This window comes from Callithrix jacchus, chromosome 4 (assembly GCF_049354715.1).
Source record: "Callithrix jacchus isolate 240 chromosome 4, calJac240_pri, whole genome shotgun sequence".
Classification (NCBI taxonomy): Eukaryota; Metazoa; Chordata; class Mammalia; order Primates; family Cebidae; genus Callithrix; species Callithrix jacchus.
The window spans coordinates 137644777-137668964 of record NC_133505.1 but is presented as its reverse complement, the minus strand read 5'-3'; the positions used below and the strand labels follow the sequence as shown (position 1 = coordinate 137668964).

Below are 24188 nucleotides of genomic sequence, written 5' to 3'. Positions count from 1 at the left end.
AACAGAACTAAAAAAAAGAATTCATTTTTTCTGCCAGCACTCTGCACTTCTTATAATGCTGTACTGTACTTGTTCTATAGTGTTATACCAAAAAGTTTGTTCAGTGTAATATAAGAATCTCTGTTCTGACTGACTGCTTGCTTGTACATGCCTGCTCATGCTTACACACTCTCTTTCTCGTTTTCTCTTTCCCTTTCAATCTCACTCTCTCTCTCTGCTCTCTCTCTATGTCTCTCTCCCTATGTCTCTCTCTCTCTCTCTCTCTCTCTCTCTCAGCTGCTTGCCTCAGAGTAGGCATTGGAGCTCTCCCTGTCCCTTAACTTGTTCACCATGGAAGTGTTAGGACATAGGTGTGATTGATTCCATGAGCTTCGCGGAGAAGCAGCCACACCACTTTGTAGTCTAAGCACACTTGAGTGATAGTGTGTACGCACACAGGTACACTCTCTTCTCAAAAAAGAGAAGTGTATAGTTGTGATATACGTGGCAGAAAGCTTCTTGTGTTGCTAGAGTGGGATCTCATTTCTCTTGGGTAGTTTTGTTTGTTATTTGTTATATTTAAGTAATAATGGAGCTGCATTCTCTCCAGATCATTTGGAATCGTTTCTCATCTGTTTTTGCTTGGTTCTGAAACAAAGAGTAAAATAATTTGGGAATTAATTTCATGATTGGAAAAGCAGCTCTGCTTCCTAAAGATATTTGTGTTTACCTTTGGGCTCTATTATCAGTCTCATTATTTCCTGACCCAGGGCTGGGCTGCCTCTGACTTAAGCGCTAGGACTGGATTGTGTCAGCACTGTACTTAAGGTGTTTATCCTAATCCAGGCGTCCTTGGATTGCACGGTACCAGCAAGCGAGGTGGTAGCAGCGATCACAGCCCCGGCTGCAGATGTGAGTTCTGAGGAGATCTATGATTTACCCAGTGAATTTATTACTGATAAATGTGAGTTGGTGTTTTCCTTGGGATGCTCTGTTGTGGGGCAAGTGGTATTTCTGTTATATACTGTGTTATTCTCCCCAAACAGAAGGAGTATCTGTGAATTCTGTTTCATAGGGTGCTATTAACTGGTTGATACATGGTATAGATTTGGATTTTTGGTAGTTGGGTTGGCCAGATTTCCTGGAAGACAGCTTGTATTTTTCTTCCTAAAAGTTATATGTAACTGTTACAGATTATATTTGAGGAGTTGCAGAAGAAAAACCTAATAGTGGATTTCTTGTCTTATGCCTCAGTTGTGAGCTTTCCTGGATAGGCGGCCTTTACTTTTCCAGCCATTCCATGTTCCTGTTTTCTGCTGCGATTTTAGTACCAACTTGATGAGTGAGGAAGAAGATCCTCCTTACCCCAGTCTCGTAAATGTTATACAGGGATGAGAGATTTTAGTGATGCCTGTATTAAAAAAAAAAGCCACTATTCCACATTTTTATACTGTATTTACCTCTATAGGGAATTGGAAGGTCACATTGAGAGGTACATTGGGAAAACAAAGTTAAAAAGAGGAAAGTATTTTTGGCAAAAATGAACCCCATTTGAGAAAACACTGAGGGGCAAATTCAGGATCACGAGCTTATCACGTAATTGATCTCAGCTCATTGCCTGGTTGATTTAACATGTTTATGCAAATGAGAAATAACCAGCAACTATTTTTTGCCAGAAGGTTAGGTTTCTACCTTTGCTCAGAATATTCTAAAAAACTGATCTTTCGCCGGGCCCGGTGGCTCAAGCCTGTAATCCCCGTACTTTGGGAGGTCGAGGCGGTTGGATCCCGAGGTCAAGAGATCGAGACCATCTTAGTCAACATGGTGAAATTCCGTCTCTACTAAAAATACAAAAAATTACCTGGGCATGGTGGCGCGTGCCTGTAATGTCAGCTACTCAGGAGGCCGAGGCAGGAGAATTGCCTGAAACCAGGAGGCGGAGGTTGCAGTGAGCCGAGATCGCGCCATTGCACTTCAGCCTGGGTAACAAGAGCGAAACTCCATCTCAAAAAACAAACAAACAAACAAACAAACAATGGATCTTTCAGTCAATTAGCTCAGTCTAAAATTTCTTTGATTCTCTAATATCTGCAAAATAAAGGGTTGGCTAAGTTATTATCTTGTGTCCCTTCCAGATCTAAAATTAATAGGATTCAGGAGGATTGTATACCCCTCAATTAATTTTAGCATGTGTTCTAGAGACATTTCTAGTTTCTTCTTGCTTTTCTTACAATTGGTTATCTTTTTGAAGCTAGTGACCCAGTAGGCCAATCTTAATTCATGAGAAGTATTCATGCAGGGTGAAGATAGTAAATACCGTGCTTCCCACATTTTCTTAATATGAATCTTAAAAGACAGCATGAAATTTCTTTTTTTTTTTAATTGAGATTGAGTTTTGCTGTTGTTACCCAGACTGGAGTGCAATGACACGATCTCGGCTCGCTGCAACCTCCGCCTTCTGGGTTCAATCAATTCTTCTGCCTCAGCCTCCCGAGTAGCTGGGATTACAGGTGCGCACCATTATGCCCAGCTAATTTTTGTATTTTTAGTAGAGACAGGGTTTCACCTTATTGACCAGGATAGCCTTGATCTCTTGACCTCGTGATCCACCATCCTCGGCCTCCCAAAGTGCTGGGATTATAGGTGTGAGCCACCACGCCCGGCATGATATTTCTTACTGTGAATGTGCCAAAATAATAGTTGTTGTAATAGAATGCTATTTGACCTAATATTATAATAACTTTATTGAATCATGAAGGTGATTATCTTGGATAATAGAAAAGTAAGATTATAATGCCTAGAATAGTTTGAAAACTTAGGTGTACTGGATTTTTCTTCTTATTATTTCTTTCTGCCCAAGACATATTAAGTAGAACTTTGTGCAAAAGGTTATATTCGGTTGCTGGGGTGTTTACGGAGATAAGTAAGACAGTCTTGTTTGCTAAGGTGGGTGAGATGGGCGCATTGGGCCTAGAGTGTAGGAAGGTGCTGAGCTCTGAAAGAGGGGGAGGAGATGCTGTGGGATCTGGGAGAGGGAAGAACAGCATTGAGCCAGGGTAGGCAGGGAAGTCTGGCAGAGTCATAGCCTGGTAACTAGACTCTATGGTGGTGGTTGTGATTACGGGCATTCTACTTGGGTGGTGTCTTTTGAGAAGTGGCTTGACGATTGAACCTGGAGACAGTGGCTTTTACCTCCAGAATGATAGCATTCATCCTGGGCAGAACTGAGTAGTAGAAAGGCTGGAAAGGAGAGTTAGGCCAGAGGGTGGAGGATTCTATTCCAGGTAGAAGAATTGCTTGCTGGGTTTACTTTCTGTACTCAGTAGAGTCACTGAGATTTCCCACAAAGATGAGTGACATGATCAGACCTGGAGTTTAGGAAGATTAGTTGGTTAACAGTGTTCTGGGATTCGCAGTAGGATTAACAGTTTATGAAACAAATAGAGGGAGAAAAATTTACCCGTAGGTAACTTATTTACAGGTTTCATTTACTCTAAGCAGAGTCTACTGTGTGTAACTATGACTGAAGTTTTTTTTCACAATACAGAAGTCATCAAATAGTTTTTTAGAGTACTGTCCGCTGCAGATAACTAAGCACATAAACCTCAGATAAAGTGAGGAACAATCAGTTTATATCTTTCCCCATCCAATATATTCAGACAGGATATTTATTTTGTAATTAATCCTAACTTTGATCATTACTTCTCTTTATTTTTTTGTAAGGCATTTCTTAAGCTACTCTCTTAACTCTGTTTTGAAAGTGTTACTTGGTTGATCATGGTTGGGTATATCCCAATTTTCCCGAACCCCCAATTAATTAAGCAACCAGTTTCATTTTTGTATGGTGTTATAGGAAAGTTCTTATTCCATTTTTGAAAAGAATTTGTCCTTTATCCATATGAAAATTATTTGATGTTGATAGTCTTGGAATTCAAAGTATCTTGGAAAGAAAGTAAAAGCCTCATAGCTATTAAGTGAAGGAGTTGGAATTGAAACCCAGATCTGCCTGTTGCTAAGCTATGTTATATCTCTAAGCCTCAATTTCTTTACCTGTAAAATGCAGTTATTGGTAGTACATTTCTCATAGAGTGGTCATGAGAAATTAAATGAAATGATACATGTAGATTACTTATCATAATACTGTTATTGCTTGTTTAGAAACTACTTTAACAAGAATTATAGAAATGCAGTGCTTATTAATCCAAACTTAATTCTGATAAGTAATTTTATTTTTTATTTTTTAGTTATAGTTTTACTTGCAAATTTAACATTTGCAATTATTTGATTTTTAAAACATTAGGTGCTCTCATATACAATAATGAGTGAAACTTGTGTCCTCAATACTTTCTTTTAATTCTTCCTTACAGACTGTTGTTCTCCATGTTAAGCTCTGTTTTGTGTTAATTTTCACTGCCTTTCCCCCCTGAAATGCAATAGTCCTGTAGTGTCCTACTGGAAACATTGTTCTCTTTGTTAGGGCTAAAGAAGTGCCTTTGTTACTCCTTTGAGACATTCTGCAGATGCCATTTTGCAGTCCTGAAAAATATGTCCCTGTCCGCCTTGTGCTGTGTTAAATTGTGCATGTATTGTGCTTGATATTTTAATGAAGTCGTGGAGAAAATCTGACAGTAATACTTGTCATATAACAAAGAAAGGCCTTTTTTGACTTCATGTAGATATGTGTTCCCTGATCCCTTGGTAGCTCTGTGTGGTCTGAAAGTAGATCCCCCACTGCACTTAGATGTGACCTCAGATGGTTGGTTGATGCTTTTAGACTACTTCATAGGAAACTGTTAAAACAACTTCTGAGCAGGAACTCTTAAGTCTTTTGTTGATGTGTATTGCTTTTTAAAGACCTCTTAATTTACATGATCTTAATAGCATTTTAAGTGGCTAGTACACTCTCTAATTTGCTAAATGACTTTAATCCTTGTATTAAGAACTAGGGGAAAAGTCTGCTGGGAAATTGCTGTGATAAAATCCAGGAAATTCCTTTCATTCTTTTAAACCCAGTTAAAATCTAACTTAAAGAAAAGTCCTCTGATGTAACAGTGTCTGAAAGCTTCTTGGAGTCCAGTGATTTCTTGTATATAGTGCCAAGCTCAAAGAGGAATTGTATGAATGTACCTCTGTGTTTTTGGTAAATCTATACCACATGGCACAATACCAGTTTATTATAACTTCGCTTGGACTTAGTCATCCTATTTTGTACTGCCCTTAAAACTGTTAAGGAGGAGTATAGAACTAAAGGGAGAAAATCCTATTTTTAAAAATTTTAATGGACTTTAAATTTTTGAAAATTATAACGTATGTTCAGTGCAGAAAACTTGGTAACAGAAAAATGCAAATAAAGCAAAATTTCCCGGTGCCCACATTTCAGGAATAATTTACCGTTACCATTTTAGTTGAACATTTCCAGTCTCTTGTCTTTGAATGTTTCACATAGGTTAAAAAGACAGCATTATACTTTTACATTTGGTTGTTTTCCCTTGGCAAAATAGGGTGATGCTTCACCATAAATTCTTAAGGTAGGAGAACTTAAATTCGGAAGTATTAATCTGTCGGGCAATCATTCATTCATTAGATGGACTCATTTGAAAGTCCACAGTTTGTAGACAGTGTGTACATTTGTTGCCTACAGAAGGTGTTGTCAGAAAGAGATAAGCTAGTCATTTCGGATATTTTCCAGGATCATATAAGTGTAACAAGTCTATATGATGACTCTTAAGAAGGCTTTGAAGCAAGTAAACATCTGATCACAAAAGCCCTGACCTGTCCCGGAGAGCTGGCTCACTGATTTCCAACAAGAGCTGATTCTGTGCTGGCCTGACTCTTGTCATCTGGGGCAGAGGTACACAGAGGTTCCAGTATTTGTTTGTGTCTGGGAATCAGTTGGGATTGTATAGAATGATTCCAAGCTCTTGGTCATGTCATTGCATCTGTTTCTTTCAAAGATAAATATACAATTGGTACAGGAGAGCTCCTGTTACAGTAAACTTGATGGCAGAAACAAACTCTTTGTATGGATTTTTTTTGTAACTAAGGGGTCTAAGTGAGAGGAAATCCTCCAAGGAGACTCAAATACTGGGGCCAGTCCCTCTCCACGGAAGAGGCAAAGTGTCTCTGGCTCCCTTATTACTCTGAAGTCCGATGGGAAGAATATTTACTTTAGATATACAGGTAATAAAGCAGGAAAAACAAATTTCCTTCTCTTATAACTGTGCTGTTGAATTTATGTGTTCCAATATGGTTAACCTGGAATTTTAGGGGCAATGGGAGGAGCTAGAAAGGGATTGGGAAGGAGGATATGACAGAGTTCCAAATTATAGCTGAACTCAGACTGCTTGAACAAAACTAGTCTAGAGTGAGGTTGACCATAGGAGGAGGAAGGGATCAGGCAGATCATGACAAGGGGGAAGTTAGGTGTACCAGCTAAGTTAATTTTTATGAGCACTACATTTTACCTTTTTGGTCCAATATATAGTATGGACTATGAACCCTGAATATCTGAGACAGGTCTTAGTCAGTTTAGAAAGTTTGTTTTGCCAAGGTTAAAGATGTGCACTCATGACACAGCCTCAGAAGGTCCTGAGGACATGTGCCCATAGTGGTCAGAGCACAGTTTGGTTTTATACATTTTATTTTATTTTATTATTATTTTTGAAAGAGTCTCACTCTGTTGCCCAGGCTGGAGTACATGCGATCTTGGCTCACTGCAACCTCCGCCTCCTGGGTTCAAGCGATTCTTCTGCCTCAGCCTCCTGGGTAGCTGGGATTATAGGCATATGCCACTATGCCTGCCTGGCAAATTTTCGTGTTTTTTAGTAGAGATGGGGGGTCACCAAGTTGGCCAGGCTGGACTCGAATTCCTGACGTCAGGTGATTTGCCCACCTCGGCCTACCAAAGTGCTGGGGTTACCGGAGTGAGCCACTGTGCCTGGCCTGTTTTATATATTTTAGAGAGACATAAGACATCAGTTAATATATGTAAGGTGCACATAGGTTGGGTCTGGAAAGGCGGGACAACTCAAAGTGGGGAGGGGGATTCCCAGTCATAGGTAGAGAAGAGACAAATGGTTGTATTCTTTTGAGTTTTTGATTGGCCTCTCCAAAGAAGGCAATCTGATATGCATTTATCTCTGAGCAGAGGTGTGACTTTGAAAAGATTGGGAGTCAGGTTTGCCCTAAGCAGTTCCCACCTTGACCTTTTCTGTTGGCTTAGTGATTGGGGGCCCCAAGATTTATTTATTTTTTTCATGATAAATACACTATTCTATTTGTTTAAGTGTAATATATAAACATGTATATTCTTTCAGCGAATGTAGTCATAGATACATTCTCGTCTGTCACAGTCAGCTTTTATAGGTACAACTGCACACACAGTCCTTCTGTCACCTGGGGCAGACTGTACAAAGTCCAGTTGACCTGTTGCATTGGAGGCCCTGTGTTTTCTCATAGAATGCAGTCTGCAGGTGCTGTTCATTCCTCTGGTTCCGTTTCTATCCAGCCCATGTGTGAGTGGTTAGCCCAGTATTAGGTTTCCCCCAGGATATGCTCTGCCTTGCCCTCTCCTGTTGCATAGTCCTATCCCGTTCTGTAGGTCATCAGTTGTGTGGCTCGTGGGTGGATGATCAAGTAAGTGCGGACAGTGATTGTTCTGGGTCTCAGCTTGTCCTTGAAGTGTGATTTCTGATCAGATCTAACTGCCCCTGGTTCTGTCCACTGGGAGGATTTCCTTCACGTGCTGTGTTAAACCTCAGGGTCATTATGGAAAAGGTGCTACATTACTCTTAGCCCATTTTAGTCTGACTTTTAAATCCTTGGCCTCCTGCTTATTCTGCCAGTGGATTTTGCTGGAGTGGTAGAGACTCCCTGCTGGTTTGGTTTGCCATCTACCAGATGTCTCCTTCACAGCCTTATGATTTGTGAATGTGTGTACCATAAACTCACAAATAACTTTATTACATTTCTCCCAACCCCAAGTTTTATTCCAGTTGTACTGTGGCTTAAAATCAGTAAGAGCTACTGTTAGGTTTGGTCAGTCATATACTGCCTATTTTTAACCTTATGGGAAGCTTGAGTTGGTGTTTTAAAAAAATTTTTTAAGTGTAGATACGGGAAGTGGAGAGTCTACAAAGATGAGAGTCAGCATTAGCAAAGACTTGGAAGCATGAAGTTTCATTTCATGTTGAGGAGGCTGTGGTGTAGCTAGAGTTCAGGGGTGTAAGCAGAAGACAGGTTGCAAAGCTGGGTTGCAGCCAGCCCGTGCAAACCCAGGAGGTTATTCTGAAGAGTCTGGTCTTCACCTTGTAGGCCCTTTGGGATCCACTAGAAACCTTTTCTAAAATTATTATTAGTTTTAAAAGAAGAGACAATTATAACTATCTGTGTTTTAGAAATATTATATGCTAGGTTTCCTAGAGAATTACCTAATTTCCCTGGGCCAAGGAAGCCTCATTTCTTTATCTATATTTTTTAATCTATAGCTGCTGATGTCATTTCTGGGTCCTGTAATGATCCTGTATTTTTCTCTGTGTAGCTCCTGGTGGTATATATACATTTTTGGGGTATTTATTGTAAAGGTGACTAGGATCAAATGTTTGTGATAGTGAATTTCGTTGTTACCAGTTAAGTTCATTATGCTTACCACTGTAAAATAACACAAAGATTGGGAATACTGATTTAAGGAGCTATCTTTGGTATTTGTTTTTCCTTATTATGAAATGAATTTGTGCCCTGTCTTACTGTGTGCCAGGCTAGGGATTCAAAGGTGAGTAAGAAGACTGAACTGCTAAGTTTACAGTAAGACAGACTGATACTAAGAATTCAAATTGGGGCCAGATGCAGTGGCACACGCCTATAATTCCAGACTTTGGGAGGCCGAGGAAGGCAGATAGAGGTCAAGAGATCGAGACCATGTTGGCTAACATGGTAAAACCCTGCTAAAAAATACAAAAATGCAAAAATTATCCGCTAAAAAATACAAAAATTATCTGGGCATGGTGGCATGTATGTGCCTATAGTTCCAGCTACTTGGGAAGCTGAGGCCGGAGAATTGCTTGAACCTGGAGGTGTGCATTGCAGTGAGCAGAGATTGCACTACTGCACTCCAGCATGGTGACGGAGTGAGACTCTGTCTCAAAAAAAAAATTTGAATTGGTAATTTCAGTAGTAGAAATACATACAGAGAACGGACACAAGGTGAGTCCCCATGGAGAGTGAGGAAAGGATGAGGAATGATGGCTATACTGAGTTCATTTTTTGTTTGTTTTACTGGGGTTTGGTTTGTAGCTATACATCACTTAGTGAATTACATGCAATTATTGATTAACTCATAAGATGTTGCATTGACTACTTACTACAAGCCTACTGTGTTAGGCTGAGGTGCGTATGGATATAAGGAATCCCCTAGGGATTTCCCCTAGGAATCCGATTGCTTGAGTGACAGCCAGTCAGCAGCAATTTAGTGGTAAAGAGAAGGATGCTGGTCGTAAGAATTTACCCAGGAAAACTGTGGATACATAAACTTTTCACACTGAACCATTTTGCTTAATATTTAACAGAATCTTACCATATATCAAATGTGTGAGAGTGAGAATCATTTTGCAAATCACCCTTATAGTTAATCAAGAAATGTGTGGAGTCAATGAATGTATGTTTTGTGTAAGAATAGATTTTTACAAATTGGTATTAACTCAACATTTGTATTATTCGCTACTGGCTGTCCCTCCATAGAAAGATTTTCTTTCTTTCTTTCATTTATTTTTCTCCCCCAACTGAAACTTCCAGGAAGTATCACTCTCCTAGGATTTCTATCCAAGTACTTTTCTGAAGCCAATGGGTGGGTGTATGTTTAGATCCAAGAGAAACAAATTATAACCGTGGATGTGAACTTTTCACAGTCTTCTCAAAATAAAAGCTTGAAAAAATATTTTTTATACTTTTCTTCTACAATGACCAAATCTTTCTGAAGAGGCAAAGATAACATGTTAAGCACATATGTATATTCAGGTTGGGGACACCTTTCCTAAAAATTAGCAGAACACCTCCAAATGTTTATTGAACATTTTCGGCCATGGTTTTAAACTTTAAAAACTAGTACAAAGACATAACTATATTAAGTCCAACAGATCTTAAAGGTAAAAAAATAAAGAAGTAGATATGTGATGGAGTTCAAATAATATTGGGCATTGCTGATTTAATGAATGTGTTTTGAGTGCCAAGTAACAAATATACTGTAGGATTAGATTTATGAAGCTACTCCAAGTAAAATATGGATGCCTAAGAGTAAGAGCTTTCTATTGTACCAAACATGAATTAGACATGTTGAAAGCCTCTTAAGTTAGATATGACTGGGAAAGGGAAAAGGCTCTATAAACTGTAAAGCCCCTGTAAATACCACACTGATTTCTTAAGCTACTTGCCCCCCATATGACTACCATTGAGTATTGTGTTTGTGGAAGAGGACACAGCTGTGAGGGTACACATTACTAACCTGGTAGATGTGGAAAGTGGAAATCAGGGTAGAAAAGGAGTATAACAGCCACAATATTGATGTATTTTAGGTTCAGAACTGCTGGTACTTCCAAGTCATGGAGTTGAATCAAGATCGTACTGTTTGGTAACAAAAATTTACCTGTATAATTAATAAGGTTTATAAGCACCTTTAGAACATTTAATTGTATGTCCTCAGCATAGTATACCAACCACACTCATTTGTATTATTATGAGATCTTTGTCTAGACTTTACAGACTTTTCCTTCACTTTTGCACTAAACAAAGCACTTTATTTTTGCTGTTTAGGGCTATCTCTTTATTTTACCATTCAAGTTAATTCTGAATATCACAATTTACTTCTTCATACCATCTCTCTTTTTCCCTATTTTTATCTTTAAAGTAGGTTTCTTGTACATAGACTAGAATTGATTCTTGCTTTTTAAATCAATCTGACAATCTCTGCCTTTTAATTCATTTCTTGAGACCATTTACATTAATTATTGATATATTGGGTACTTGCTGTATGTTTATATGTTTCTCTCATCTAGTCTTTTTCTCTTTTAGAGTCTTCCTCTAGATATATTTTTCTCTGACTTTGTTTTGTCTCCACTATTGGCTTTTTATTTTATGAGACAGAGTTTTGCTTTGTTGCCCAGTCCCGAGTGCAACCGTGCAACCTTGGTTCACTGCAACCTCTGCCTCCCTGGTTCCAGACATTCTCCTGCCTCAGCCTCCTAAGTAGCTGGACTTATAAGCCCGCACCACCACACTCAGCTAATTTTTGTATTTTCAGTAAAGGCAGGGCTTTGCCATTTTAGCCGGGCTGGTCTCAAACTCCTGACTTCAGGTGATCTGCCTGCCTTGGTTTTCCGAAATGCAGGGATTACAGGTGTGAGGCACTGAACATGGCCAATTCACTACCGGCTTTTATTAGTTATATGTTTTTATGTTGTTGTTACCCAGTCTAAATTGAACTCATTAACTTGCCTCCGAAAGCGACTATGCCTTCCTTGTTAACTATTTCAGTTGAATGGGTTTGCTGTCCCATTTCTAATTGTTCTTTCTTTAGCTTTCTGTCTCTCTCTTTTATTCCCGAGTGTCTTTGGCCATATACCTTCTTACTATTCTACTAATTGAATATTTCTTGAATTTAGCCACTTTATTCCACTGACACTTTCCTTATTAAGATATTGTAACTCGCACAAAGATGAGCTCACTCAGGGCCTAGTTTTAATTTTGGTAACCAAAGAAATACAGATCCCAACATTGACAAAGAATTGAAAAACCATTGAAGTTTTTACTCTGGTCTCTAAAACAGCCAAACTTAAGAAAAATTCTCATCAACTTACCTTTTTTCGTTCTTCATCACAGTATAGAGCAGACCTAAAACTCTCTCCCTTAAACCAGTTCCTCTCCCACTAGATATAAACTCTCGCAGTTCTTTTAGCAGCTGTTTTTTTTTTTTTTGAGATGGAGTTTCATTCTTGTCACCCAGCTGGAGTGCAGTGGCAGATCTTGACTCACTGGAACTTCTGCCTCCTGGGTTCAAGCGATTCTCCTGCTTCAGCCTCCTGAGTAGCTGGGATACATGCTCCTCCCACGATATCTGCCTAATTTTTGTACTTTTAATACAGATGGGGTTTCACCATTTTGGCCAGGCTGGTCTTGAACTGCTAACCTCGGGTGATCCTCCTACCTTGGCCTACCAAAGTGCTGTGATTACAGGCATGAGCCACTGTGCCTGACTCTTTTTTTTTTCCCTCTCTCTTCAGCCCATTCCAGAATAAATCAGTCAATCTGTGTTGAAAATGAAATTTTAAAGGCATACTTCTCTTTGGGGGAGAGAGAACATAGGCTATGACTACCTATTTATCAACCTTATATTTTATTTTAAACATTATACAGCCTTGTGGAGCTTACAACGGGATAGGGGAGAAAGGCAAATGAGAGTCAATTGGGGTTCAGAAGAATCCCTATTTAGGTATGTGTATCTAAGGTACTTATCACATCTGTGTCCACAGTTATCTGGCATTTAATGGGCTACCAATAGTTATTTGCTGAATGAGCGAATGATCAATGAATGATCTGATACTGGACTTCCTGTCCTTCATTCTTTTTGTTTGTTTGTTTTTGAGACGGAGTCTCATTCTGTCTCCCAGGCTAGAGTGCGGTGGTGTGATCTTGGCTCACTGCAACCTCTGCCTCCTGGGTTGAAGCAATTCTCCCACCACAGCCGCCTGAGTAGCTGGGACTAACATTTTTGTATGTTTAGTAAGATGAGGTGTCACCATGTTGGTCAGGCTGGTTTCAAACTCCTTACCTCAGGTGATCCTCCTGCCTTGGCCTCCCAAAGTACTGGCATTACAGGCATGAGTCACTGCGCCCACTCTCCTGTCCTTTATTCTTAGCACGTAGCTTGCCTGTTGAGCTGGTTTGTAGCTAGTGTTGTAGCGGGTAGGTTAGTTTGCCACTGAGATTTTCCTCCAAATATTTAGACACATGTAGGTGACTGTACCTTCTTAAGAAGGTAGACTTGGTCCACCACATTTAGTTCTTAGAGCGCCTTAGGTGTGATTCTTGTTTGCAGACTCTTATGTATTTCTAGTCTCTTTGGATGCCCTGCTATAGTCTCCCCCGCCACACTCAGGAAAGCCTGACTTTAAGGTGCTTTTTCTCTATTTTTGTATTACTAAAACTTTTCGGAAATAGTCACTTGTTTGGAAAAAAGTTTTAAGATTAATACTAGTAGCAATTGATAGGATCGAGTTATTCTCTAATACCTCTGGGGTGACTCCTAAATTACCATCTTTACTCTTGATTTCTGTAATCTTCTCTAGGAACTGAGGTGTTACATCACTTCAAACTCAGTATGCTTGAAAGGTCTAGAGCCTTGCAGTCTTCTAGTTTTCCAGGCTTGATTCTTGGCATTATTTTTTAGTGATTCTTTTTTATCTGCTATTTAGAATTCAACTCCTGTAGATTATTTTCTCTAAAACGTGTTTAATACCTATTCTTTGATTTTATGTCTGCTACTTCCACCTGAGCCTATTTATTATTTATTTTTGAGACAAGGTCTTGCTCTGTCACTCGGGCTGGAGTATAGTAGCCCAATCAGGGCTCACTGCAGCTTCAACCTCCTGGTGCAAGCAGTTTTTCCTCCTCAGCCTCCCAAGTAGCTGGGACCACAGACATGTATCACCCACACTCAGCTAAGTTTTAATTTTTTTTTGTAGAGACAGGGATCTCACCATATTGCCCAGGCTGGTCTTCAAGCCCTAGGCTCAAGCAGTCCTCCTTCCTAGGCCTCCCAAAATATTGGGATTACAGGTGTGAGCCGCTGCATGTATCCCGCCTGAGCCTATTTATGTTTCTGACTGCGCTTCCCTCCATCTACTGACTACCCTTCCTGATTCTAGGTGCCCAAATGTATCTTCTCAGAACATTTATTTATTTGTTTGTTTGCTTGTTTGTTTGACGGAGTCTTGCTCCGTTGTCCAGACTGGAGTGTAGTCGTGCGATCTCGACTTACTGCAACCTCTGCCTGCTGGGTTCAAGGGATTCTCCAGCCTCAGCCTCCTGAGTAGCTGTGATTACAGGTGCCTGCCACCATACCTGGCTAATTTTTGTGTTTTTAGTAGAGATGGGGTTTCACCATGTTGGCCAAGCTGGTCTTGAACTCCTGACCTCACGTGATCTGCCCACCTTGGCCTCCCAAAGTGCTGGGATTACAGGCATGAGCCACCATGCCTGGCCCTCAGAACAATATTTAGTGTTCATCCTGCTTGGGTGCAGTAGGCTCAGGAGATTGGAACCCATATATACTGCTGGTGGCACTGTAAAATAGAGCAGTCACAATGTAAAGTAGTCTGGCGTTTCCTCAAAAACTAAACACAGAGTAGTAATTTGATCCAGCAGTTCTGCTCGTAAGTATATACCCAACAGAAATGAAAACATATGACCACACAATAAATTGTATACGGATGTTCATGGCAGTTATTCATGCTAGCCAAAAAGCAGATACAACACAAATATCCCTAAATTAATGAATGTATAAACACAGTGTGCTATAGCCGTAGAATTTAATATTATTAGGGCTTACAAATGAAGGAAGTACTGATACGTTACAACATGTATGAACCTTGAAAATATAAGTGAAAGAAACCAGACACAAAAGGCCCCATATAAGAATCCATTTATATAAAATGTCCAGGAAAGGGAAATCTATAGATTCAGGAAGTAGATTAGTGATTGCTGGGGGTAATGTGGTGTGACAGCTAGAGTATGAGACTTTCTTTTTCTTTAATGAGATCAAAGTCATATAACATAAAATTTATCATTTTAAAAATCATTTTACCAATTTTAAAGTACACAGTATTGGTTTTTATTACATTTGAAATGTTCAACCATTACTACTATCTCAGAACATTTTTATCTTCTCCTGGAGAAATCCTTTACCTCTTAAGTAGTCACTTTCCATTCCTCACTTTCTCTAGAACCTTCTGAATCTGCTACCTCATTTTACATTCCTTCCAGCAGTGGATAAGGATTCTAATTCTCCAAATCCTTGCCAACACTTATTTTTTTCTTCTTCATTTTTTAAACATTGCTATCGTAGTGTGTTTGAAGCAGTATCTGAATGTGATTTGGATTTCCGTTCTCTAATGACTAATGATGTTTAATAACTTTTCATGTTATGATTGGCCAGTTGTATATCTTCCTTGGAGAAATGTTATTTCTAGTTTATTGAGTATTTTTATTGTGAAAAGAATGTTGGCTTTTTTCAAATGCTTTTTCTGTATCTATTGAGGTGATCATGTGGGTTCCCTGCTTCATTTCTATTAATATTGTTTATTGGTTAATTTTCTTTTGTTGAACTACTCTGTAGTTCTGGAATAAATCCTAGTTGGCCATGATATAAGATACTTTTAATATCCTGCTGGATTTGGTTTGCCAGTATTTTCTCAAAGATTTTTTTGCCTGTGTGTTTATAGGGATGTTGGTCTGTAGTTTACTTTTCTTGTTTTGTTTGGCTTTTGTATCAGGCCCCAAAGAATGAATTAGGAAGGTTTCTCTTGGGGATAATAAATATGGTATAAAATTGTTGGTGGTGCTGGTTGTACAACTCTGTGACTATACTCAAAACCATTTTATTGTACACCTAAATTAGGTGACTTGTATATCTCCAGGCTGCTACCAGAAAAGTAAAACAAAACAAAAACATCTTCAGGGAGCTTCTCACCTATATTCTTTAGCCCAAAGTTCTTCTGTTCTCCAAAGCCCTCAACAGCCTTTCCAACTATCATTTTCAACATTACCTATGACTTATCTTCGTATGTAATTCTGATCCAGTGTCAGTAGTCATTTCACTGCCTGGCTTACCAACTCCTACACCCCAATGACACAGGATTCTTTTCTTGGACACTTTGCAAGCCAGGGACCTCCAGCTTGTGACATCCCATCTGGACCTTTCGTGGCCATGCCACCTGCTGCAGGAGATGGCCTGTCCACTTGGCCCTCCTAGGCCGATGCTGACTTGTGCACTGGTTCCCAAGTTCTTGTCCTTCCCACGGGTTCCTAAGTTCTTGTCCTGCACCCAAGAAGAATGAGAATACACTGACAGTCAAAGAATGAGCGAGGCAGGGAGTTTTACTGAGTGAGGAAAACAGCTTTCATCAGAGAGGAGATGCAGGGGTGGTCCTACTACCAGAAGGTGGGAAAGTACCCCAGATGTGGCTGAGTCTGGGGCTTTTATGGGCTCAGAGTCAGGGAGGGCAGGTTATGGGTAGTACTGGAAAAGATAACATTGAATTGGTTAAAAACCATTGTTCAGAAAGAAACAATAGGGAAGGGATGGGTAAACAGGAACAGAAGATCTCACTCTGGGTTGCAAACTTCATTCAGAACCAGCAGTCTTGGGCTTTCAGCCTTTAAGCTAGGTATTTTGGCTTGAAGGTGGGGGTTCATCAGGGACCTGCCCCTGGATGCCTAGACATTTGGCTGCCTCCTGTTACTGTCACCATCTTCAAGAGCATGTTGTCCAGTCTGCATCTTCACCCTGCCTCAGAACTGTTCCCATCTCTCTTGAATGTTCTTGTTCCTTTTCCCTACCAATGGCAATTCATTCTCCTTTCAGAGTTTTATTCAAGTCTTCTATTCACCATTCTAGTCTACAGAAATCTCTTGGTTCCGAGCCCATGAATCTGATGATTATGTTGTTTCAGTTAAAAAATAGAAAGGAGGCCGGGCGCGGTGGCTCAAGCCTGTAATCCCAGCACTTTGGGAGGCCGAGGCGGGTGGATCACGAGGTCAACAGATCGAGACCATCCAGGTCAACATGGTGAAACCCCGTCTCTACTAAAAATTACAAAAAGTTAGCTGGGCACGGTGGCGCGTGCCTGTAATCCCAGCTACTCAGGAGGCTGAGGCAGGAGAATTGCCTGAACCCAGGGGGCGGAGGTTGCGGTGAGCCGAGATTGCGCCATTGCACTCCAGCCTGGGTAACAAGAGCGAAACTCTGTCTCAAAAAAAAAAAAAAAAAAAAAAATAGAAAGGATAAATGTGGTCTAGAATGTATGTGTTTTCTTAAGAGACAGTGGAACAGAATATTAGAAACCAGAAGTGTTGTGGGACATCTGGTATATGTGTTGATAGTGCTTATAGGCATCTTTTAAAAAATGCGTTATAGTTACCTCAAGTTTATAGAGATAACTTTTCATTTGAACTTCTCCAGTTTCCCCAAATACAGTAATGTGGTGCATAACAACATTTTGGTCAACAATAGACCACATAGAGGATGGTGGTCCCATAAGATTATAGTGGAGGTGAAAAATTCCTATTATCTAGAGATACTGTAGTCATGGTAATATCATAGCACAATGCATTATTCACATGTTCATGGTGATGCTGGTGTGAACAAACCTACTGTGTAGCCAGTCATATAAAAATCTAGCATATACAACTATGTTTGTAATACTTGATAATTATAGAGATTATGTTACTGGTTTATATATTTGCTATACTCTACTGTTAATCATTATTTTAGAGTACAAAAAAACAAACTTTAACTGTGAAACAGCCTCAGGCATGTCCTTCAGGAGGTATTTGAGAAGGCATCATTATCATGGGAAATGATAGCTCCATGTTATTGCCCCTGAAGACCTTCTAGTAGCATGAGATATGGAGGTGGAAGACAGTGATACTGATGATTCTGACTCTGTATGGGCCTATGCTAGTATGTGTGTTTTCATCTTAGTTTTTAACAAAAAAGTTTAAAGATAGAGAAAAGCTTATAGAATAGGGATATAAAGAAAGAATATTTTTATACAGCTATATAGTATGTTTGCCTTTTAAGCTAAATGTTACAAGAGTGAAAAGCTTTAAAAAATACAAGTTTATAAAGTAGAAAGATAGTAAGCTAAGGTTAATTCATTAAATAAAAACATTAAACAAATTTACTGTGGCCTAAGTGTAAAGTGTTTATAAAGTCTATAATTGGGTTGGGCATGGTGTCTCGTGGCTGTAATCCCAGCACTTTTGGGAGGCCTAGGCAGGAGGATTGTATGAGATCAGGAGCTTGAGACCAGCCTGCACAACATGGTGAGATCCCATCTTGACAAAAAAAAAAATATCCACAGGGCAGGTGATGCGCACTTAAAGTCCGAGCTAATTGGGAGGCTGAGGTGGGAGGATCACGGAGCCCAGGAGTTTCAGGCTTCAGTGAGCCATGATTACACCACTGCACTGCAGCCTGGATGAACTTTCAGGTGAACTTAAGACTCTGTCTCAAAGAAAAAAAGTCTCTAGTAGTGTACAAGTGTATAGTAACATGCTGTACAAGTTTGTAGCCTAGAAGTAATAGGCTATGCCATCTAGCTTAGATGTGTAGCAGGCTGTACCATCTACATTGTAAGTACACTCTGTGGTGCTTGCACAAGGAGGAAATCACCAATCACCTTAAGGATACGTTTCTCAAAAAATGATCCTCATTGATACATGACTTTAGTTCTCAGTGTTCTGAAGAAAGGCATATACTGATATGTCTAGCAAGTAACATTAAGTGCCAGGCAAGCATCTGTTGATACATGTGTATGTGTTTGGAAAATAGAAACATCTGCAATTTTCATTTGTGTTTCCTGATTTCTCTTACAAAATCTTTTTGAGAACATTTATGGTACTAGAGTGGAAATAGTTGTATAAAGTTGTAATGATTATAGTAAAGTCCGTGGGCAAATGTGAGACATCAGAAGGTGAGGCTGTTTACCTAATGGCTGCTTTTTGTAGTTCAGATTATATAAGCATCATGGTGTAATGTCAGGAATGTGTATCTCACATAAAATAGAATTGGATTTATACATGATTGTTAGGGGGTTGAGCCAGAATCCAAATTCAGGTTTGTCTAACTCTAGGACTGATGATTAACCACTATATGATTTTTGCATTTTATGCTAATTAAGGGAAGTTATTTAATTTCTCTTAGCCTCATTTTATTTGACTACAAAATGAACTTGATAATATGTGCCTTACAGAGATGTTTTGAAACATAAATACGTTAGTGGAAAGCTTTCTTACCAGGTAGGTAGATCTTTTATTGTTAGTAAAATATTTTCTTCAAAACAATGGCTCCAACAAAAAGCAGTTTTTGAAAGCAATCTGCAACTTCTGCAGAGAACTTTGCAGAATTTGTGTATTTCTTGGCATATTGAGTTCTTTACGTTTTGACACAAAGTTTTCAGTGTTCCATTTCTTAGTCATTTCTTTAGTTCCATTTGTTAGTCATTTCTTTATTTCCCTCTATTGTTTTTTGTTTGTTATTCTGAGTGAATTGTTGTCAAAAGGTAATACGGTTATAACCTTTCTGTCATTAACTTCCCTTCTAAAGAATTTGAGAATATCTGACACTTGTGGTTAACTGCAACTCTTATATAGATGTAATATAATATAGATAATATACATATCATCTATATTATATAATATCTATATATCTATACAATATATCTATCTATATATATTTTTTTGAGATGGAGTTTCACTCTTGTTGCCCGGGCTGAAGTGCAGTGGTGCCATCTCAGCTTATCGCAACCTTTGCCTGCTGGATTCAAGTGATTCTCCTGCCTCAGCTTCCTGGGTAGCTGAGCTTACAAGTGTGTGCCTCCACGCCTGGCTAATTTTGTATTTTTAGTGAGATGGGTTTCTTCTCCATGTTGGTCTGGCTGGTCTTGAACTTGTGACCTCAGGTAATCTGCCCACCTTGGCCTCCCAAAGTGTTGGGATTATAGGTGTGAGCCACCATGCCTGGCCACAGCTGTTGTATATTTAGCCTTAGGTTTTGAAGTTTGTGGAATGAATTTTAGAAAGGCTTCTTTTTGTTGTTGCTGCTGGAAGCCATAATAGAAATAAACTAGAGAAGTGGTTATTGGTTTTCATTTTGGCTGTATAAGAAGTATTTGTTGGCATTGCTATAGAAACATAGTCAAAACTACAGTATTGAAAGCATTACTAAATAATGCATTGATTTGGTTACCTAAATTGTTTTTCTTGTGTTGGTGTTATTCCTAATTTACTTAAAAATGCCTTTGATTTTTTTTTAATCTTAGCTATTGTAAATATCCAGATATAAATTTAAATGAAATAAAATTCAAAATAAATCAGTGTTCTGAATATGAATGCTAATCATCTAAACTTTTAAAATTGCTATTATTCCTTGGTAGTTGAGAAAATAATTCTGTTATAATAAATTTAAATTTCCTTCTGGTGATGGTGATAAATTGTAATTTAAAAAATTTATATCTTATATATTTCAGCATAATTTTGGTTCAGTTGGGGATTTTGCTTAATGAAAACCACATATACTTTTTTTATTCCCACATTATGTTTTCTTTTACAAACTTAAATAGACATGCTGTCTATTTTAGCTTTTTAATAAAGCTACAGTTTGGATTAGTAGAAGGCTGTTCCACTAAACAGTTTCTAGGGGAAAATAGCACTGCTTCTGGCTTTTATAGACTCCCTTGCTCAAAGGAAGAACTGCAATTGAGTCAGTTACAACTTCAGTGGAAGATGTCTTGCAGCTGTGCCTTTTTGGTTTTGTTCCAGAGATAGTATTTGTGTGCACTGTCAGAATGTCTTAAAGGCCCACCCTGGAAAGGATTCAACCCTATAAAAGGAGTTTTGTTTTATAACCTTTCACATATTCTTATGGAGCTCTGGTGGTGATGGTGGTCTTCATTATCTTGTCTTTTAAACTGGCATTTTATTGAGACACAGGCTTCACAGTTCGAGAATAGGAGTTACAGTTGTAGGTATTGTATCTAATAAAATAAATTTAGTTAGGCCCTTGGCACACACTATGATGAAAACAAAACACCCCTCTCCAAACTTTACAATTTCAGTGTGTTATTTTTAACAACTTTTCTGCCTCTATACTGATAAGGAGATTGCCATTCATTTGATTATTTTCCTGAGTAACTTATTTAATAGATACTGATTTACAAATCAAGTTAGTATATGAGAAGAGTTTGATATATTTGAAGAGTTTAAAACACCAATGACTTCTCATATTAAAAATTGTTCACCCTGTTTTAAGCCATATGTTTGTATAAATGCTAGGAGAATTATCATCGAATATATTCTGGGTGGTTGACCATAGTTTTTCCAAAAATTTTCTCCCTTTCTCCTTAGTTGTTTTTCCTTTACATTGTTAAAATCACTACAAATTTATTTTAAATGGTTTTTATTTGCCATTCAAGACTCCAGCAACACCTCATTCTATAAATAGAACAGATGTCCGATAAGCTGAACAGAGGAAGTTACTTTTAAAGACAGAAAAGAGCCGAGGAAAGCAGAAATAGAACAAAAGCAGGTTGGTTGTTTCAAAGTGACTTTTCTTATAGTGTTAAAACAGAGAGGGACTTCTTTATCATGCTGCCCCTTTGGATTGGTCACCGTGAATTTCTTTCTTCCTTAAAAAATGCCCCGTTTCAGAGTTCAGTTTGATCGCCTGGCTCCATTCTATGTGGTATGGTCCGCTGGAGCCTAGTGCGGGAGGCTAGTCCAAAACAATGGCCCCCTATAAATTTTATTTAACAAAATGCTCCAAAGTTGTTAGATTCCCCTGCCTATCTTTCTAGCTTCCGTAAACCCCTTTCTCTCCCAGCTCATGTCTGTTTCCCATTACTGTTCTCTTTGGCCTCTGGGGTCGGGATGTCTCTCTGGCAGTTTAAGGTTAAATTATTCTCTCTGGTTTTGATCCTTTTCCTCCATTTTTAAAAAAACGACATGCCGTTCATTTTCCATTCTTTCTCCTTTGTGTCTTGAACCTCTCCTCTCTGTCTCTTGCACCGAAAGACTGTACCAAACAATACAGCCTAAACATATATCTCTCCTCAACACTAGACTTTTTCTAGTTACTTGCCCTTTCTTCATTGCTGAACTTCAGAGATTAAGTTACACTTACCTCTTTCCCTCCCCTCTTCTGATATTTGAATCTGTAGCCATTAGCTTTTTCTTCTCCTAGCCATCGAACGTGCTCTTTGAGGTTAGCAGCAATCTTATGACAGCCTCTAACCCTTATTGTTCCCTGACGCAATCTGCCCACGTCATGCCTCCCGGTTTGACTCTTCTTTCTTGTCAGTACGTTTTTGCTTTTCTTTCTCTTAATGCCGATCTTTCTCAGCCTCCTTGATGGGTTCTTTGGCCTCTCTACCTGGGGATTTTTGATGAGCATTTATCCTACTGTTTGTTTTCTCTGCGGTTTCATCTGCCTCTGATAACACTGATTGGCTGAGCAATTCCACATCTCAGTCTGGAAACCCAGGCTCTGTCATTCAGACACAGATATTCAACCATCTTTGGATTTCCACCTGGTTGTCAGACAGACTCTTCAGTCCAGATGTATTCAAAGTGGAAGCTTTTGCTTCCTTCCTTTCTGTTTCCTACTTTGTTTGGAAATCCCTCTGTTACCACTATCTAACCTTTGATCCTCAGGAACCTGGGAACTTTATTCTTCATTACTCTCAGAATCCATTTAATTATCAAGTCCCATTCATTTTACCCATTAAATATTTATTGACGCTGTCTCTTCATTACATTCTTATTGCCTTTGTCTTAGTTTCTTGAATCTCTGGAGCATCATCTTAACCAGTTTCCCTTTTTTTTTTTTTTTTTTGACAGAATCTTGCTCCGTCACCCAGGCTGGAGTACAGTGGCACGATATTGGCTCACTGCAGCCTCAGCCTCCTGGGTTCAAGCAATTCTCATGTCTCAGCCTCTCGAGTAGCTGGGATTACAGGCACGTGCCAACATGTCTGGCTAATTTTTATATTGTTAGGCGAGATGGGGTTTCGCCATGTTGGCTAGGCTGGTCTCAAACTTCTGACCTCAAGTGGTCCACCCACCGCAGCCTCCGAAAGTGCTGGCATTGCAAGCATGAACCATCGTTCTGGCCGATCAGTTTCCTTTCATTGTGTCTGTGGGTCTCATATGGCTGCCAAAATCATCTTCCAGAAAGACAAAGTTAATAGCATTTTTAAATTGCCTACAGGATAAAGTGAAAGCATCTGAGCTTTGGGTGTTGCTTTCTTTGTCCTGTCTCCTCCATTTCCATCCTGTGTTCCAGGGCCTTGAGGTTCTCACTGTTCTCTACAACACATTTATCTTTCATGATTCTATGCCCTTCACTTACTGTTCCCACGGTGAGGAGTGTGCTTCTACCCACTTATAATAGGCCCAGTAAGCTCCTTCTTATCCTTCAAGGCCAGGTCAAATGTCACCTCGGGAAGTATTCTTCCTTCTTGGAGTCTGTTAACTGCTAAATTGTTTATGCTTCCTTGATAGCTCTTAATCGCTATTTAGCAATTTAAATGCCCTGCTCTCACACTGCTGAAGCCAAATTTTACACAGGTCTGTATCGTCAGCAACTATCAGCAAGCACAGAGCAATTCCTCATGGAATGAATGGATCTTTGCAAAAACCCAAAGTACGGTATTAAAATCAAAATTTCTTGAGCATAGGTAATGGTGAGTGTAATGGCTTGATGTTGGATATATTTTTTTATTGTTTGAGTAGGTGTGTTTTTGGATTGAGAACATCTTGGCACTTGTGGTTAGGATTTTCTATCCAAGTTTGGAGAGTTAAGTTTTGAAAGTGAACCTACAGGAAGAAGTGGGCAGAGCTGTAGTCTCAAATTATGGAGAGCTAAGAAAGTTGTGAAGGATTGGAAGTACATTGGGTTCTCAGCAAGTACCCAAACCATTGCAGATTGCATATATCAGGCAGAAAGAAGGAAGACAGTGAGACAGGTGAAGTGAGGAGAGGGCCGTAGGTGGGGCTGTACCTCCCCACAGCAATCTGGATTTGTAGCTGTGCGTTGCTTGTTATATACACCTTCACATTTCCCCAGCTTGCTCTGGTAGAAGCAGCATTCAACTTTATACAAGTTTTTGATAAAAGCTTTGGGTTTACATGTTTGATGTTTATATGGTTCTATAAACCATATAAACGGTGGTGGCTGTCTTAAAGTAAAGGAGAGAAAAGAAGAGAAATTATAGGGGGTGGGTTAGGGTGGAGATATAATTTTCCTTCTACAAGTTGAGAAAGAAAAAGATAAACTGGATTGGTAGGAAATTATTATACATTGATGTTTCTTTTTTATAAATAAAGTTAAACCATAATGATACCTTCTACCACTTATAGGGGAAAAGGCTTCGATGAACCTT

At 39.1% G+C, this 24188-nt stretch overlaps 1 protein-coding gene across 44 annotated transcripts in view; it reads left to right on the top strand.

Moving 5' to 3' along the window:
- EPB41L2 (erythrocyte membrane protein band 4.1 like 2) overlaps positions 1 to 24188 on the top strand; it is a 225724-nt gene that overhangs the window by 58228 nt on the left and 143308 nt on the right. For 5 of the 44 annotated variants that reach the window (XM_078370102.1, XM_035296713.3, XM_078370097.1 and 2 more), the window contains exon 1: positions 834 to 943. The exons of 38 other annotated variants lie outside the window; for them this stretch is intronic. The gene's annotated coding sequence lies outside the window, so the exon portion shown is untranslated. Of the gene's footprint in view, positions 1 to 833; positions 944 to 24188 lie in introns of those variants that run through there. One more of the 44 variants, XM_035296701.3, reaches the window with a different exon arrangement.